This window comes from Ochotona princeps, chromosome 13 (assembly GCF_030435755.1).
Source record: "Ochotona princeps isolate mOchPri1 chromosome 13, mOchPri1.hap1, whole genome shotgun sequence".
Classification (NCBI taxonomy): domain Eukaryota; kingdom Metazoa; phylum Chordata; class Mammalia; order Lagomorpha; family Ochotonidae; genus Ochotona; species Ochotona princeps.
Genome location: NC_080844.1, coordinates 24,227,981 through 24,243,940, shown reverse-complemented (window position 1 = coordinate 24,243,940; position 15,960 = coordinate 24,227,981). Strand labels below are relative to the sequence as shown.

Below are 15,960 nucleotides of genomic sequence, written 5' to 3'. Positions count from 1 at the left end.
CTAAAGTCCTCGCCTTGCATGTGCCTGGATCCCATATGGGCACTGGTTTGTGTCCCAGCAGTGCCGCTTCCCATCCAGCTCCCTGCTTGTGGCCAGGGAAAGCAGTCCAGGATGTACCAAAGTCTTGGGACCCTGCACTGTGTGGGAGACCTGGAGGAAGTTCCTGGCTGCTGGCTTTGGATTGGCTCAGCTCCAGCCATTGCAGCCACTTGGTAGGTAAATCAGTGGATGGAAGATCTTCCTCTCTTTCTCTACTCCTCTCTGTAAATCTGCCTTTCAAATAAAAATAAATAGATCTTTAAAAAAAGGACTTATTTACTTTCCTTAAAGGCAGAATTATAGGGAGAAGGAGGGCGAGAGAGAGACAGAATTTTTGTTTTAACGATTCATTCCCCAAAGGCCTTAACATCCAGGACTGGGCAGCCTAAACTCAGGACCTAGAATTATCTGCTGGTCTTCACTCTGCTCCCTAACCAAACACAATAGTGAAAAGCTGGATTAGAAGCTGAACAGCTGGTCAGAATCTGGCACTTGGTGTGGGATGCTGGCTTTGTAACGTGACTTAGCTCACTGTACTACAATATTGTGTGTTTGAAATGATTTAATGATTTAATACTTTAATAATGGAAACCTTGATGGAATCATTGTCACTGCTCATGCCATGGTTATTTGGCTTATGGTTCCCGAATCATCTAATGGTAGTGAGAAGAGAAATGGAGTGATTTGTTTTGTGAAGTCTTGAGTGTACTATTACTTCAGAAGAACTGTTCTTAACAATTCAATTTGAAATCAGGATAAAAAATATACTAGACATCTCACCCAGCAACTACATGGTGAAAGAAACGTTTTAGTTGGGAGAGAGGAGAAGTTATAAAATAAGTGTATAGTTATAAAAAATACTCTGGAGATTTGAGGGGTGCAAATTATATATCTGAGTCACTACTTTGCTGATTTGTTTTAAGAGGGAAAATATAGGACATTGTAGCTTGATACAAGTGAGATGAAATCAACTTGATCCAGCTGTCTCAAGCATCAGAAGTGATTGCAGCTGGCTAATGCCAAATATAGAATCTTTATTATTGGTGATGTTAGTGGCTGAATCTGTGGTTTGACTTCTGTGACCCCTGGATTTGTGAAAAGCTGGGATTTTTAGATAATGTTTTTTCCTTCTGCATAATAAACTAAATAAATTTAAATTAACTCTTGAAGCGAATATAATTAAGGAGCTGCAGATGGTATTTTTGTTCCTTTAGCTGACCAAAGTGTGCCCTGTGACTTTGAATGAAGCTATTAAATCCTGTTTCCATGGGACTCAGTCCAGAGTGTTCAGCTCTGACGTCCTAAGATATTTGGAGAGTCCAAGGTCAACATTAGCAATTCTGAGTTTCAGAGAAAGTTTATCTCTTTAGAAGTTTGTGTTTATAAAAGATTCCTAACAGAATTATTGCATTTCAATGTTGTTTTGAGCTCTTCATTGATTATCTGCCTTTGTTGTTCTCTTTCCACTGACTCTTTTTGCAGACTGGTGTTAGAAAAATGTGCCAAGACTGAATCTAAATAAATTATGAGTGTCAATGTATTAGTCTTTGTAGTGTCTGATAAAAAATACCACAGACTGGGAGCTTTAGCACAGCCATTTTTCACAGTTCTGGTCATTGGAATGTCCAAGGTCAGAGGGCTGCCTGGTTCTGAGCCTAGTGAAGGCCATCCTGGCTTTTGCTGTGCTCTCACATGGTAGAGAACCAGCTGGTGTTTTGGTTTCTCTAGGAGAAGCACTACTCCTGTTGTGAGGACTCACCCTTCAGATGGCATCTAGCTGTAATTATCTATATAGGCCCACCTCAGAATACCATCATAATGAGGGTTAGGAGTTAGCATATGCATTTCAGGGGAACACAAGCAGTTTATAACAGGCAGGAAAAAAAATTTGGTTACCTGGGACTGACTTGTAATACACTTCAACATGTTAGTTTAAAAGGAGACATCCTGGACCGGAACAATGGCTCAATGGCTAAATCCTCATCTTGTAAGCGCTGGGATCCCATAGGGGTGCCAGTTTGTATCCTATTGCTCTACTTCCATCCTTGTTTCTGCCCTGGGAAAACAGTAGAGAATGGCTCAAAGCCTTGAAACCCTGCACCCTCAGGGGATACCTGGTAGAAGCTCCTGACTCCTGGCTTTGAATTGGCTCAGATCTGGCTGTTGCAGCTATTTGGGTAGGGAAACAGTGGATAGAAGATTTTTTTCTCTCCATATCTTCTCTCCACTAATCTGATCTGCCTTTCCAATAAAAATAAATCTTTAGGGCCCGGCGGCGTGGTCTAGCGGCTAAAGTCCTCGCCTTGAAAGCCCCGGGATCCCACATGGGCGCCGGTTCTAATCCCGGCAGCTCCACTTCCCATCCAGCTCCCTGCTTGTGGCCTGGGAAGGCAGTTGAGGACGGCTCAATGCATTGGGACCCTGCACCCGCGTGGGAGACCCGGAAGAGATTCCAGGTTCCCGGCTTCGGATCATTGCGGATCACTTGGGGAGTGAATCATCGGACGGAAGATCTTCCTCTCTGTCTCTCCTCCTCTGTGTATATCTGGCTGTAATAAAACGAATAAATCTTTAAAAAAAAATCTTTAAAAAGCAAAACAAAAGCAAAAAACAAAAGAGGGAAACACCCCAGATATTTCTGGTTAAATGGATATTTAGCAGTTGTAAGAAAATGATCCACCTAAATTTCCCAGTCCCATTTATGTGCTTTGTTTATACTCTTATGATTTTAATGTTGTGATTGTTGCTGAAAACACTGGAAGATCTTTAGATACCAGTAAATTAATATGCATTATGTATTCTTTGTGTGAGTCCATAAACTTGGACTTAACAAAGTTTAGCAAATGAAAGTATTTTAATTACATGCAAGCCTGGAATTTTATGTAGTTGATACCCTCCTTACCTAAATATTTTATGAACACATGTGGACATTGTAAAAATATACACTATGACTTCTAGTCTAATTTTTAAGTAGCCCCATTGTTAGGTGAGTTTAGTTATTCTTACCTTCCACACTGTTGAAGCAGTGGACTTGGGAAGATGGTGTTTGTCAGGTTTCCATGTCTTTTGACCTTTCCCTCCATTTCTAGGCTTTATATCTCTCTCTGTGGGAACCAGTGTCATGGCAGCTCGGAGGTCTGCCTGCTTTGATGGCTGCCCACAGTCCTGTTATGTAACGCTTTGGCTTCGGGTCATTTTTGTCTGGAGGGCCATAAGAGCTACCTGGAGGCATGGGTAGATATGGTTGCTTGTGAGTAGATGGAGACATGTGCATGGTTGTGTTGAATGTGTTGCTGTATGCATCTATATGTGGATGTGTACAGGTGTGTGTGTGTGTCCGACTGCTGCCATGACCACAGAGGTAGGTGGTTGTTCCTTGTGCGTGTCTACGTGCTGCTGTGAGTAAAGGGGATATAAACCCACAAGTGACTCTGGTTTCTTCTCCAACTTCTTGGAATCTGGATTTTCTTGTCCTGGGCCCTTAGCCCTGAACATATGCAGACCAATTTGTTAGTAAGCAATTAGCGATTTGAACACAAAAACCATGTCTGCTCCTTCATTTTCTGGAAATCAGTGCCAGAGGCAGAAATAAAGTATTGCAACTTTATTTGTGAAGAATAAAGCCAAAGGTGGCTAGGGTAAGGATGAGTTGAGTGAGTCAAAGAAAGGTGTGAGGCTCTGTGATGTGTTGTGATGGTTCCAAGGGCTGTGTGTTCCAACGAACCACTCACTCAGCATAGAAGACTCCTCCAAAGAGCTCTGAGGAGGACTCCTTGTGGCCCGTGCAAGGGGAGGAGCGGGACAGAGGCATCTGCCTGGGTCTCTCCTGTTCAGTTCTCACTGCTCAGGGTTGCATATTAGTGCTTTCCTGAGAAACACAACCTATAAGGCACCATGGGGAAAATTCCATGATGCTGCCCTTCCTCTATGAGAAAGAATACTGTATGTCCACCCCCCCTTCCAAGAGTAAACATCTTAAATGGAATCCGGTGTGAAAGGCATATGTAAGCTGGGTACCATTTGTGTGCTTGTGTTCATAGCTTTGTTGAACACTCAGAAGCACGCCTGCTTGCCTTGATGGTGAATGAATTATGCTTGTTTACTACTTGCTGTGTAGTACTGTGCACTCTGACAAGGCAGGGCTGGATACTGGCCACTGTCAGTCACTCCTAAAAGTAAAATAGTCTCGCTTAACATTGTCAGATAAATGGAAAAACTTCCTGGGTTAGTGAAGGTGATGAGGGAGAGTAGAAAATGGTTAATGGGCTATGATCCAGAAGACAGGGACACTCCTGCTTTCTGAGTCCATTTGTTTTTTTCTTAAAGCAGGTATATTTTGAGCAACCATTCAAAAGATCACTGTAATTTATTGATGAATAATACCATAACTTACACATTTTATATTTGAATGCTGATCTATGTTGTTTAATATTTTATCTGTTTGTATTTATTTGACAGGCAAAGGAAGAGGACGTGGGGACAGAAACAGAGAGATCCCATCTGCCTCTTTTGTTCTCAGATGACAGCAATGTTTGGGGACTAAGGTAAGGTGGGAGACAGGAATCTGGCTCAGTTCAGGTCTCCAGAGTGTGTCAGGAACCCAGTTACTTGAACTATCACTGCAGACTCCTAGGCTCTGCATTAGCAAAAAGCTTTTTATATTTCTTTGCTTTTGTTAGTGAAAGTGTGTGTGTGTGTGTGTGTGTGTGTGTGTGTGTATGTATGTATGTAGGGCATGTCTAGATCTAACCAGGGTATCCATCCATGTGGGAGACCTGCGCAGAGCTAAATAGCATTACCCACTGCCTACTGCCATATGAAAGAACTGGGACTTGGGTAACCTGCAGTAATTACCTGTGTCAGAGCATGGGGTAGGCCACATCAGACTGGGCTGCAGAACCCACCAGAACATGAATCTGGGGGCAGATTCTGTAGGGGAATTGTGGGCTTGCCTCTGTTGGACTAGAGCAGCCCCTGGAGAACTGGGGGGATGGTGATAATGGATTGAGCCATGTTGGACCACAGAACCTAGCAGACACTCCCAGGAGCCAAGGCTGGGAGGAGGCCAGGAAGGGCCATGCTGCAGGACTCAACAGCACATGCAAAGGCCAGGACTGAAGGCAGACCATGATAAGCAGGGCTGTAGCATCCACCAGCACACTTGAGATCCTGGGCTTGGTAGGGGAACTTGGGGAACTCCCCTGCTAGGCTGCAACTCCCACTGGTGAATGTGAAAGCCAGGGCTGAGAGCAGTGTGAGCTGGATCTGGGAGCAGTCCAGGTTGTGCTGATTTATAGCACATACTGGTACTAGTGAGAGCCAGAATAGATGCAGGCCAAGTTTCATTGAACTGCAATCGCCACTAGTTCACATGAGAACTGGGTGTTGACCAAGCTGGGTGAGGCTGCTCCACCCACTGGCAAGAACTGGGACTGAGGCTAGGCCAGCTTGGGCTAGGATGCCATACCAGCTGGTGTTCATGAGAGCCAGAATGGGTGCATGTTGGCCAAGTTAGACCACAGCACACACTGACAGGTGCTAATACTGGGCATACGTCATGTCAGGCTGGACCACAGTACCCCCTGACGCACAAGATCCAGGACTATGTGTAGACTTTTTAGGGAAGCTGTGGGCACTAATCTGCTGGCTGTAGCTCCCACTGATGACCACAAGAGCCAGGGCTGGTGGCAGCACCTACTGGCATGTGTGTGGGCTGGGTCTGGGGGTGGGTTAGGTTGTGCTGAACTGCAAGTGCTCATGGGTGTACTTGAGAGCCAGATGGGATGCAGGCCTAGGTTGAAGCACATGTCAACATGTGCAAAAACTGGGATTTGGAGCAGCACTATCGGGTGTTATTGAAGGTCACCCCAGTGAGGCTGTGGCACCTGCTGTTGTGCTTGAAGACTGGGCCTGTGGTGGGTTGGGCTTGGCCAGACTTCAGCATCCCTTGGTTCACATTAGAGATGGGGCCGGAGGTGGAACTGACCAGACAACTGCATCCACTTGTGTGTGCATTGGTTGGTGCAGGTGACACATCAAACCTGACTCTTCCCTGCCTGACACACACAGGAGTCAAGTCTGCCATCACTCTAGGCAAGGTTTCTTGGAGGACTCCAGAACAGGAGCTTCTGAAGTAGGTTGTCCGCTGTGGACACAGGAGAGGAGAAAGATTGAAACATTTGTCCTGCCCAGCTTTCTCCATACCTTGACCCTCACCACCCTAATTGCAGACTCCATGGACAAGCTTCCCTCTCAACTATGTAAACATGTTTTTAAAAAGTTGTACTAAATAGTATAAATACTAATGAATAATAATAATTGCTAGTACTGTCTCAAGATGGTTTTTGATATATCACTGTGAGAGCTTGTTAAGTTGAGAAGTCTTGTAACTTTGTGTATAAAATCATGAGAAGCAGGAAATACTTGGTGATTAATTACAAAAAAAAAATTCCCTTTTAGGGGTACAAATATGCCTTCTGAAGGGAACTTAATCTTAGATTAGTACATTTTCCATCATTCTGTGTGGGAGACATTGGTGACCAAACCAGATTTTCTAAGATTTCCTCTCTTTGTTCATATGCAGATGATATGAAGATATTTTCTGTTCTTGGCTAATTGTTTTTTTTCTTTTCTTTTTTCTTCTATTTTATTATTAATTTATTTTATGGCATGATTCCATAGGCTCTTGGATTTTCCATGTCCCTCCCCAAATTCCCTCCCCCCAGTTTACTTCCCCCATATTATTTCAATAATATAGTACTTTATAAACAGTCAAACTGCTGGTACAGACAATGGCAGACAGTGCAGTATCCTACTGTCAAGATACGTCCAACAGTTTTATTGGGAGAAAAACAAAATAGAGAAGAAAAAGGAGAGGATGGGAGAAAGGAGGAGAGGAAGAAAGAAGAGGAAGACAGTGATCACACAAAAGATAACAAAGAAAAAAATAGGAAATGTGAAGAATATGAAGGGACATTAAAAATGTTCATGGAGAACAGACTCAAACGATAAACTTATTTTGATGCATAAGTTTTTGAATGTGTGTAGTGCTTAAGATGCAAACTCGCAATGCATGAATCATACACCACAGTGTCTGGGTTTGATTCCTAGCTCCACTTTTGCTATCAGATTCCTGGTGATACACTTCTTTGCAAATAGGAGTTGGTACATTAAGAACTTGGTTCCGGGCCCAGCGTGATAGCCTAGCAGCTAAAGTCCTTGCCTTAAATACACTGGGATCCCATATGGGCGCACCAGTTCTAATCCCGGTGGCCCCGCTTCCCATCCAGCTCACTGCTTGTGGCTTGGAAAAGCAGTTGAGGACAGCCCAAAGCCTTGGGGCCCTGTACCCATGTGGGAGACCCAGAAGAGGCTCCGGGCTGTTGGCTTTAGATTGGTTCAGTTCCAGCCATCGTGGCCACTTGTTGAGTGAACCATCAGATGAAAGATTTTCCTCTCTGTCTCACTTCCTCTCTGAAGATCTACCTTTCCAATAAAAATAAATAAATATTAAAAAAAAGAACTTTGTTCCCTGTGCTACATGTGGGAGACCTGCAGTGAAGTTCTGGCTCTCAGATTTGTCATGGCTTAGCCCCAACTCTTGCAGGCCTGCAGGAGTGAACCAGGGGATCAGAGCTCTTTCTTACTATGTTTGTGCCTCTCATATATAAATTAATAAAAAATATTTAAGAAAGAATGATTGTATTTATAAAAATATTTTGAGATACATGCAGAGGGTCTTGAAAGTCTTCATGGGAATGCATATTATGAAAAAAAGTATCAATAGATTTCAGAATTTCTTGTTACTATGATTAACTTACCTTTTCTATGTTCTACAGACTTTTTGAAGGATTCTTGTAGCAATTGTTAATTCATGTCATTGTTAATCTCAATCTAGACTAAAGATGGCAAAGTGGCAGTTAATTGTTTAAATCTAGTTCACAGGCATACTTTGGTTTTTCATTTAGTTAAAAAAAATTTGAGCTGAGGGATTTCATATGAAACTATCCTTATCTAGCTTCTTTTTTTGACCCACATTCCCACGTGGCAGCAATGGGATTGGCCTGAGCCGTAAGTGTCCGCTTTGGGCACATCATCAACTGCCCAGTGCTTCATAGTCACCTCCCTGCACTACTTCCTCCTCAGTGGCTTCAGGACTGTGTGGCACCTGCTTTAGACTCTGAGGTTTTGTAAATTAAAATTCTTAATAGAAGCCTTTTCTATGGCCCAATCATCTTTAGATATCAATTCTCTCCAATTTATTGTTTGTGTCATAGGTGCCAGTGACTAATTGTGATGAATGAATAAAGATATTTCTGGAAACAGGGCTGCAATCAACATTGAAAGGCCGGAGGCAAGAATATAGGTATTTAAAAATTATAAGCAGTTAAACTGTTAAGTAAACTCAATTGTATCTTCCTCTTGTGGCGAATATATTTTCAAAATAGCAAATAGAATTGGTTAAGCTATAGTTTTTTTTAGAATTAAGTCTTATGAAGTGTCAAAAATAACTTTCTGCACATCTAAGTATATGATTGTTCTTTGGAATAATCATGTTTAATTCAAATATTAAATACCTATGTGATTTATGAATTTATCTTTGTCCCATAAAATGGATTTCTTTTTTTTTTAAAGGTTTATTTATTTTTATTTCAAAGTCAGATATACAGAGAGGAGGAGAGACAGAGAGGAAGATCTTCTGTCTGATGATTCACTCCTCAAGTGAGCCCCAACGGCTGGTGCTGCACCGATCTGAAGCCGGGAACCTGCAACCTCCTCCAGGTCTCCCACACGGGTGCAGGGTCCCAAAGCATTGAGCCGTCCTCGACTGCTTTCCCAGGCCACAAGCAGGGAGCTGGATGGGAAGTGGAGCTGCTGGGATTAGAACCGGTGCCCCTATGGGATCCCGGGGCTTTCAAGGCGAGGACTTTAGCCGCTAGGCCACGCTGCCGGGCCCAAAATGGGTTTCTTGTTTTTATTTTAGCCAGCTGGATAATTACACTGACAAAAATCACGATTTTCACAATATATTTTTCAATATAATTGAAACTCTTTCCATGTAACTTTGAATATTATGAGATCTGTCCTCAACAAAGTCACTTTTGTGAGTTAAAATATTCCTTCAGATTTATCAATTTCACTGTTTTAAAATGGTAACAATCATGAATTTTAAATTTTGTATCAAAACTATTTCTGTATCATGCTTAGATATTTTATTATGCTAGTACATGATAAAATATGATCACAGTAACTTATAAAAAGTATCTGGAATTCATTATATGGAAAATATAGTACACACTGCTCAGTTTTTATCATCTTAACAAATTTAGGAATATAGGAATATATAAAGAATTGCTGTTATGCTTGGTCCATGTTATGTCTTTAGTCGTAAAGGAGTTCCTATGCATGTACGTATGTTTGTATTTAAGACATACAGACCTGACCTATAAAAAAATAGACAGCTCCATATGATTCAACCCAATGCATATTTGATAGTTACATGTTTTGTTTCATATTATAAAATATTGCTCAACTTTAATACCTCACTAACTTTGTGAATGCCTCTAGAATCGTGAGTAAGCAAAAAAGAAGGCAATTGGATACATTCAGTACTCCAGGAAATATTTCATCATGTGCTGCTTCCAGGATTTCTGAGAGGAGTGAGTGAAATACTAAGTAAATTCATCTTTTATCTTAGGCTGTTTTGTCATTCGCATCATTTGAACACTCAGAAACAATGTCTGTGGAAATACTCTCAAATCACAAGTGCATTTGAGCGCAGTTGTCTCTTCAACAGTGAAAGACAAGTGCTGAGGAAAGGCCGAGGCTCTGTTAGACACAAGAGCTTGCAGAAGAGAAAACTGGGTAGAAAGCTAAGAATAAACAACTGAAAAAAAATTAAAAACTTGTATGTGAAGATTTTGGTGAATAAGTATTTGTCCTATTACAGAGTATATGTGTGAGCTGGACACTGTTGTTAGTTTTACAAAATAAGCCATAATTTCAAATTGTCTAGTAAATAACAGCAGCAATAAAAAGGAGTTGGGGTGATGACAAGATATTTGTCAAACCATATGCATTTATGAAGTGAAATACATCCAGTAATATAGCCTCTCGATTTAGGCACTTCACTGTCCTAACTATTCCACTCCCTTGACCAGTCTGCTTTCACTATTCTGAAGCATCTGTTCCCATGACAGATGTTACCATAAAACTTACCATAAAACTTGTTTGAATGCGCATCAAGCTATTCAGCTCTTTGCAAGGCATCATGAAGCCACTGATCCTGCTAAAACTCTGAGATGTTCCTCATCTTTTTGTATCTACATTCATAAATCATTGTTTTATAATATTTCTCTAGTCCTAATCATGCTCCCCTCCATTGAGAAATTGACCTTAAACCAGTCTCCATAACCTTGTAAATATCCCAAGGTTGATATCCTTACTTCAGGGTGTCCCAAACACTATCACAAGCAACTGCTGTCTCTTTGGATGAAAGGAAACTCAGCTTTTCTTGTTAATAGACTGTTTTAATGATATTGTGTGGGGACTGACATCTGACATTAAAAGAATGACTTAAGTGGCGAATTTGTTGGTGCTAAGTGAGTATATGCAGGTTAATCAGACTGGTTTCTTTTCTGTAGATTGGAAAAGTTGGGGGGGGGGCAGGGGGGGCAAAAATTCCCAAGTTAAGACCTGGCTGGGCTAGAGGCCAAGAAAATAAGCTTTTGAGTGAGTGATGAGAGATCAAGACATGTGGCAAGTGGGTTGGAAATGTAGCCCTCATATTGACTTTATAGTTTATGGCGAATTGTCTTTCAGTTTAGAGTGCGAACATAACCTAAATGCTTGCTAATATTTAGCTCTGAAAAGCCTCCCTGCCACTCGCAAAAGATACCAGGTCAGAGTCTGGTCTGCAACCCCTCCCTTGAGAGCTTATGTTATCATGAGTACAGTATTCATTGCAGATCATGAAAAGTAATGTGTGTCTTTACCGCATTGTGTTGTTTCTTGTGATAGTAGGGGAAGGTGGCTAATGAGGCAGAGTGGGAAACATCCTTGAAATTAGCCAGTCAGGAGAATCCGAGCACCAAATTGCAAATCCAGTTACCTTCATTGCCTCTGAATGTCCACATACACCTTACCTGCCTCTTCTTCCCTCACATCCTTTGGCACCTCATTTTTTCTTGGTTTTTTTTTTTTTTTTTTTTTCTCTCTCTTTAAAGGAAAAGTCCATACTGCTCTCCTTAGTGGCTATACTAATTTACATTCCTGCCAAGAGTGTATAAAATTTCCACTTTGTTCTAATTGTTGACAATATATGTTACTTTCTGTCTTTTTATTAATAGCCATATTATTTTATTTATTTTTATTGGAAAGGTAGATCTACAGAGAGAACGATCTTCCATCTGCTGGTTCAGGAGCTTCTTCCGGGTCTCCCATGCAGGTACAGGGACCCAAGGACTTGGGCCAGGATTTGTTGCTATCCCAGGCCATAAGCCTGGGATAGGAAGTGGAACAGCCAGGACATGAACTGACATCCTATGGGATCTTGATGCTTAAAGGGGGAGGATCTTCCAATTGAGCCATTTTGTTGGGCCCAGTTTTCTCCTTCTGAGCTCTGCTCTAAATCTAGCTTCCTGGTAATGTGATTCCTGGGAAGTAATAAGTGATGGCTCAAATGGTTGAGTTCCTGCCACCTACATGGGAGGCCTGAGTTGAATTTCTGCTTCCTGGTTTTGACCTGGCCCAGCCTAGGCTGTTGTAGACATTTGGGAAGTGAAGCAGCAGATGGATGCTTGTGTTCTCTCTCTCTCTATCTCTGTCTCTCTCTCTTTCTCTCTCTCTCTTTCTCTCACACACACACTATATGTGTATGTCTTATAAATTTTTATATCTAAAAAAATAAAACATTTTTAAAAACTAAATCTAATCTCATGTTTTAGGCCACTGAGGTCTATAAAAGTTTAGCCACTCACACACAGGGTCAGTTGTGTTAATGGCGGAAGTGAGACAGCATTCAGGGCCTAGGACTCTTTTTCTTAATATTATGTTACTTTCTACAGTTAAGATTTTGGTATTTCACTGATTGAATGAAAAGTATCTTAGCAGATGGCATAAATTTTTAAATTTTATGTTTCTTATAATGTTGTTTATGGATATTCTGTGTTTGCTCACTAGCTTGACTATCTGTGATGAGTCCCATGCCAATAATTCATGTTCCAATGATGGTAGGATTTGCTTTTTACTTTCTGGTTGAAACAAATCACAATACCATACATGAATTTTGAATGACTTCTTGAGAATTATTAAGAAGTGTGTTGGTGCCTGTGCAAAGTCTAAGTGACAACTCTCCCAGCCATGATCTGAATAGAATCTTACATTGAGGGATTATTACCAAATATAGTAAAACAGCAGCCTGAGTGGTGCTGGGCGCACGGGAATGCCACTCTCTCTGGATGTGTGTCAACCACCCACAAATGGGAAGTACCCACAATGTCCTTGAAAGAAACCATGTCAGTATCTCCAGGAAGCAGTAATGGCAAATTTTATTTTTTTACTAATATGTGCTTAGTAATTAGAAATAATGGTGGAGTGAGATGTTATAGTTTTAGAACTATAAATTTATCTGCTGTTTTTAATATTAACAAATAGTGTTCTTGACCTAACTTTAACAAAATATGACTTTTGAGTTATTTTTATAGCTTGATTGGCAGCTAATAGGTTTTACTAAGTCTCACTACCTCACATTTGTGAGCCTATAGGGAAAGAGGCTGTGGGAAGGAGAAAGATAGAAGACAGAAGGGAGTATGAGACTATAACATGGTTCTCTTGCTTCAGAGCAAAACAGTCTTCAGTATTGCTTCATATTTGGATTTTATTAATCTTTTCTCTAGCTGGCTCATACTGACTTCTCCAGCAACATGCTTCTTTCTTTTTTCCTTTTCCAGGCTGTACGGATGGATGATGGCAGGGTGTGGAGCTTTCACACCAGTGTGCCAGGGTCTGAGCAGTTCCCAGGGGAAGAGCTGTAACAGCTCCACCCCTTAACCTCCACTGATGAATGTCTTTAGGAATGCATGTGTGAGAGGGTTGCTGTTGTAGAGATAAACTTGGATGTGCTCAGACATACTATTTAGAAATTTAATTATTTAATTATTAACAAGTGTCAATATTTGGCAAATGACTTGCAAATTGCAAAGCATCTCGCAGTTGATCATGGCATGTCTTAGTGTTAAAAGAGCCCTGTTAAGAACTGTTGCTTGAATTTGCTAAATTAAGTAGTCAAACGTAATTTGTTCCATGGGAACGGCAGAATTTTTGCCTTTCTCATTACAGTGGGTTTTTTTTTCCTGTCCATCCCTTCATCTGTGTATGTACATATACATGTATATGTTGGTTGCCAAAAATGGGCCAATAATCTCTTTTTTTTAAAGATTTATGTATTTTTATTACAAAGTCAGATATACAGAGAGGAGGAAGAGAAACAGAGAGGAAGATCTTCCGTCCAATGATTCACTCCCCAGGTGACCACAATGACAGGTAGAGATGGGTCTTCTGTCTTCTGGTTTACTTCTCAGATGCCTGTAGCAGCCCTGAATGAGCAGATGCCAGGAGCTGGAAACTCAAGTCAGGTCTCCCACTGGGTGTCAGGGACTCAAGTATTTGAATTATCACCAGCTAGCTTACAAGGTGCACATTAACAGGAAGCTGGCATTACAACATGAAGCTGGGCTTAAACTCGGGCACTGTGTAGTTCTAGGTGAGACCAGCTGCTGTGGAAGAAGGCCAGTTACTCTCCAGTTATTGTGCTGTGAGATGTCAGTGGAGGGGCAGTGTAGGAGGAGGCCATGTGGAGAGGTCAAGGAGCTTGTGTTACTTGCTGTGGGAGCAAAAAAGCCAACTTGGAAGGTGGTCTTTGTTTCCACCTGCCCAGACTGATACCTCACAGACAAGAGATGAGCTACCTGCTAAACTTTTCTGAAAATTCAAATTTGCAAAGTCGTAAAGTTAAAAAATAAAGTATTGAGGCACCTGCCATCCATGAGAGTTCAGGGTACAGTTCCAGGCTCCTCGCTTTGGCCTGGTGACCCAGTATTAGAGCCATTTGGGGAGTGATTCTGGGAGAGCAGTAGAGGATGGCCAAAAGTCTTGGCACCCTTACCATTTTCCATTGAAGATAACTAAATCCTAAAACTAGAGAGAATTAGATCAGGTAACTTCTGAGAATCACATCAATGATAAGGATGTCATACAAAATTGCTTCAAATAAGAATCTTAATATAAAATGTACTTTTGCCAAAAAGATTTTGATCTTAATAGAGTGTTCTTGGGTGATAAGTTCTGTTAACATGCCTATATCCTACTGATGTGGCAAACAATGTTGGACATTAATCACAAGACCGTTTCTGGCTGGAGTGGGACCACACCTCAGAAACAATGTTCTAGATAGCAGTAGCATTAATTGGATTGACACAGCATCATAAAATTTATTTGTCACCCCTGAACGAAAGAAGGAATGCAGGAAAGCCTCATTACCTAAGGATAACTTGTTTTGGAAAACCACTACTTAAAATGAATCAGTTATAATAGGAGCCAGCATCCTATTGAAAAAACACAGGGTATGAAGTTAAACCAAATAGTCATTCCTTCATTTCATTCCACAAATATTTATTTGGTAGTTTTTATGGTAGATGCTGTTTTTGCCCTAGATATAGAATAGGACCCCATTTTTTTTTAGGATTATTTTTATGTGAAAGGCAGATTCACAGAAAGAAGTAGAGACAGAGAGAAAGATCTTCCATACATTGGTTCACTTCCCAAATGACTGCAATTGCCAGAGCTGAGCCCATCTGAAGCCAAGAGTCTGGAGCTTCATCTGGGTCTCCCATGTGGATGCAGGGTCCCAAGTCTTTGGGTCATTCTCTGGTGCTTTCCCAGTCCACAAGCAGGGAGCTGGATGGGAAGCAGCTGGGATACGAGCTGATGCAGATATGGGTCCCTGTGCATGCAAGGGGAGTATTACCTAGTTGAGCCATTGTGCCAGACCCAGGTTCCAAAGTTCTGGTCCTCAAAAGGTTACATTATAGTGCATGGGGGGGTGGGGTGGGGGGAAAAGTAAGAGTATAAAGCAAATAGACAAATGTGTATTAAATGTAAGAGTGACAGATCCTATAAAGAAAATGAAAGACAAAGGAATCATGAGAGCTTTTCATTTTGGGAGAGGCATCAGAAAGGCCTCCCTAAGGAAGCCCATTTGAGCATGTTGGAAGTGGTGTTCTCATTACAGGCAGCAACAGTAGGAAAGGTCACAGGTCATGGTGGGGATTATGGCACAGTGAGTTAAACTGTTGCTTGGAGTGCCCACATCTGTTATCTGAGTATCAGTTTGAGTCATGGCTACATTGTTTCTAATTCAGTTTCCTGCTAATGTATCCTGGAAGGCAGCAGATAGTGGCTCAAGTGTGTGGGGCCCTGACCCCCACATGCAAGATCTCAGTGGGAGCAGGCTTCTGGCTTTGGCTTGGCCCAGCCCATGGTTATTAAGGAAATTTGGGGGTATCAGTGGATGGAAGCACATGCTGTCTCCCTCTTTCCCTTTTTAAGTAGATGAAAAATATACATAGTGAACAGATTTATATACCCATATGTATATTGAGAGAATAAAAAGGTCCTTGGGCAGAATCAGGTTTATGTATCATAATCACAGCAGGAAAACAGTGTGATTGGACATAATTTTGGTTGTCTCTAAGGCCAGAGCACATATGACCTGATAGGTCAGAGCAAGAAGTTATGAAATTATTTGGGCCCGGTTCGATAGCATAGCAGTTAAAGTCCTTGCCTTGAATGCGCTGGGATCCCATATGGGTGCCGGTTCTTATCCTGCTTCCCATCCAGCTCCCTGCTTGTGGCCTGGGAATG

At 41.5% G+C, this 15,960-nt stretch overlaps 1 protein-coding gene across 10 annotated transcripts in view; it reads left to right on the top strand.

The window, feature by feature from the left end:
- Positions 1-15,960, top strand: part of FAM13C (family with sequence similarity 13 member C) — a 244,569-nt gene that overhangs the window by 94,339 nt on the left and 134,270 nt on the right. For 6 of the 10 annotated variants that reach the window (XM_058671479.1, XM_058671469.1, XM_058671475.1 and 3 more), the window contains one exon: positions 4,498-4,583. The gene's annotated coding sequence lies outside the window, so the exon portion shown is untranslated. Of the gene's footprint in view, positions 1-4,497; positions 4,584-8,315; positions 8,405-15,960 lie in introns of all 10 variants that reach the window. The other 4 variants (XM_058671476.1, XM_058671474.1, XM_058671468.1 and 1 more) reach the window with 1 other exon arrangement.